Source organism: Mirounga angustirostris, unplaced genomic scaffold (genome assembly GCF_029215605.1).
Source record: "Mirounga angustirostris isolate CCGP_5_RB_7025 unplaced genomic scaffold, mMirAng1.0.hap1 SCAF_2, whole genome shotgun sequence".
Taxonomy (NCBI): Eukaryota; Metazoa; Chordata; class Mammalia; order Carnivora; family Phocidae; genus Mirounga; species Mirounga angustirostris.
Window position 1 is genome coordinate 203242433 of NW_026991710.1, and position 3393 is coordinate 203245825.

At 52.2% G+C, this 3393-nt stretch overlaps 1 pseudogene; it reads left to right on the top strand.

Annotated features, from left to right (window-relative positions):
* Positions 1–2332: 2332 nt before the first annotated feature.
* Positions 2333–3049, top strand: LOC135363557 (histo-blood group ABO system transferase 2-like; annotated as a pseudogene).
* The last annotated feature ends 344 nt before the right edge of the window (positions 3050–3393 follow it).

The following is a 3393-nucleotide window of genomic DNA, read 5'->3' on the forward strand; positions in this document are numbered from 1 at the left end:
ACATACAATGTATTCTCTGTTTCAGGGTGTATGCATACCTTTACGACAATAGCACAACGTTTGACTTATTGTTGGCTTTGTATTAAGATTTGAACTTTGGAAGTATGACCTTTCACCTTTGAACTTCTTTTTCAAGATTGTTCTGGCTATCTTGTGGTCCTTTGAAATTCCATATGACTGTTAGGATTAGCTTGTGCAATTCTTCCCAAAGGCCTTTGTGAATTTCCTTCGGAACATATTGAATTTCCACATTGCATTGTGTACTATTGCCTTCTTATCAATAGTATGTCTTTTCATCACCGTGGGGTGTCCTCAGAGTTATTCAAGTTTCCCTTTCTTTCAGCAATGTTTTGTAACTTTCGGTGGACAGGACTTGCACCTTGATTATATCTATCCGTAAGTATTTGGTCAATGTTGATGTTCCCTAAAATGGAATTGTTTTCTTGAATTCCTTTTTGGATGATTCATTGCTAGTGTATACAAATAAGAGGGATTTTTGTGTATTGATATTTTGCTCTGTAACTTTGCTGAATTAGGTAACTGGCGGTAATGATTTTTTGTTGATTCTTTTAAGAAGCTCTCTGTATAAGATGATGTCATCTCTGGTCTGCAAATAGATCTAGTTCTACTGTTTCCTTTCACATATGGATGCCTTATATCTTCCCTTATTGTTTTGGGTAGAACTTTCAGTACAATACTGGGCAATGAGTGAAAGCCAGAATGATGGACTTGTTTGTGAGTTCAGAGTAGAGCTGTTAGTCCTCAAATTGAGCATGATGTTTGATTAGGGTTAGGGTTAGGGGTTAGGGTTAAGGGTTAGAGGTTAGGATTAGGGTCTCCCTGTCCTCTGCTGTATAGAGACCATTCTCGTCCGGTAACCAGATTGATCGTTTCAGAACATAACCTTTGAGCCTCTCTGCTATCCGCTCCCCACCTGTCTGTCCTCTCCAGCCCCATCTCTCCCACCGCAGCCCCCCTCTGTGGGCCACCCAGCTGTGTGGTTGTCCCACATGTGCCTTGGGCCTGACTCCAATCCTTTACATTCTCTGTGCCCTCTGCCAGGAGCACTCTTCTCTCCCCTTGCATCATGTCTGGCTTGTTCTCCCATTGGCTGGGCCTCTACTTGCCCCCTGGTGACCTGACTCATGTCTGCTGGGTGTGTGTGCTCGTCCCCTATTTAAATGTAGTACCTGCCTTCCCTGTGTGAGTGATTTACTAACCTGCGAGGTATGGGGGCAGGCACAGGGAAGTAGTCTTAGTGCCTGTGTAAAAAAATCAGTCTCAGGGCGCTTGGGTGGCTCAGTCATTAAGCGTCTGCCTTCGGCTCAGGTCGTGATCCCAGGGGCCTGGGATCAAGTCCCATGTCAGGCTCCCTGCTCAACGGGGAGCCTGCTTCTCCCTCTCCCACTCTCCCTCCTTGTGTTTCCTCTCTAGCTGTCTCTTTCTCTGTCAAATAAAGTCTTTAAAAAAATCAGTCTCAGAGGGGCTCAAACCCTTGCTGACAATGGGGGAGCTGCTGTCCCCATAGTGAGGGGCAGGTAGTCCCCTCAAAGGGGGACCAGCCATGTGAGGAAGTTGGACAAGACTTCCAACTTCTTGGGGCCGGGGAGATGTAGACCTGGAACCAGAAGCTACACCATTTGATTCAAGGCTGGGGTCTAAGCAAGCCCCCTTTTCTTCTAGGGGTCATCTTTCCCCTTCCCTGTCCATAGGCTGAACCTGATTCCTGATCTGGGGAGTTCAAGGGTGACCCCTCCTAGGAATACCAGTGGTTTACTGATGGACCTTGTCAGCCAGAGGCCCAGTAGCCTTCAAGGGAGGACCCTATAGGGGGTGGAGACAGCTCTGTTGGGGACCAGCGACAGCCCACTCAAAGTAAAGTGGGGGACCTGGCCGGCCCTGCTGATTCTACCCAGTCTGTAGGACATAGAAACACGGGCTGTGCCCAAAGGTGCTCAACTCATGGCAGGTGGGGACAGAACCTGGAGGGGGGCAGCTAGGAGAGGGCACCTGCAGGGTTTGCCCAGGAGCTCAGCACAGGGGGAGTGTTCCTGGCTCCAGCATGCTGACTGTGCGGCTGCATGGGTTTCCAGCCTCCCAAGCCTCAGGCTCCCCTTTGTAAGATGGGGCGCTGATGGCCTCCATCTCTGGGAGCAGAAGGTAGGGAGGCCCTGCCGGCAGATTCACTCAGGACAGGTCAGGAGGTGGCTGTTGCTTAAAGCAGCCCAGGGCCTGTTCCCATGAAGAAGGTGCACACGTCCATGACCCCCAGCTCTGGGGTCCTGCTGCCAGCCTCTGGCAGTGACCCTCTTCCTGCCCTGTCCCCTGCCCCTGTGGATACGGGGTCTTCCTGGAGCTGTTCCTGCAGAATCACTTCATGGTGGACACAGGGTCATCTACTATGTCTTCACGGACCAGCTGGTTGCTGTGTCCCGTGTGCCCCTCCAGGAGCACTGAAGGGTGGTGGTTCTTGAGGTCTGCGGTGCCCCACACTTGCAGGATGTGTCCATGCAGCACATGGCGACCATGAGCTGCTTCTATGAGGAGTGCTTCCTCTATGAGGTGGATGACATGGTGTGCGGGGATGTGGACATGAAGTTCTGTGACCACGTGGGCATGGAGATCCTGTCCCCCCTCTTTGGCACCCTGCACCCCGGTTTCTACTGGGTGGACCGTGAGGACTTAAGCTATAAGCGCTGGTCCCAGTCCCAGGCCCACATCCCCAAGGACCAGGGTGACTTCTACTACATGGGGGCCTTTTTTGGGGGGTTGTGGCGGAGGTTCACCGACTGACCTCAGCCTGTCACCAGGTAATGGTGGTCAACTGGGCCAATGGGATCGAGGCCATGTGGTACGATAAGAGCCACCTGAACAGGTACCTGCTGGACCACAAGCCCACCAAGGTGCTGTCCCTGGAGGACCTGCGGGACCCACAGCTATTGGGCTGGCCCTGGAGGACCTGGGTGCAGCTGCTGGGCTGGCCCCGGATCATGAAGAAGCTGAGATTTGGGCCGTGCCCCAGAATCACCAGGACACCTGGAACTCATGAGGGGCTGTCCCCGTCTCCAGCAGCGGGTGCTGACTTCAGCGGAGCCATCAGAGCAGGTTCCTACTTCTGTCCCCTCGAGGGACACTGTGGAGCCTGCACTGGCGTGTCCAGTGCCCCAGCCGCACCTGCTCACAGGAGGCCTGCCTGGGGATACAACGTCCTCTTTTTGCGTTCACTACATTTTTTTCACTTCTGGGTCATTTGCAGCTGTGAACGGCTCCAGTTTTATGTCAGATGTTTTTCTGTGTTAATGCTGAGCAACCATTTTTAAAAAGAACAATTGAGGGAAAAGGTTTTCTCCCTGGTTCTAAACAGACACCGCCTGGTGGGGCTGGGAGCAGCCC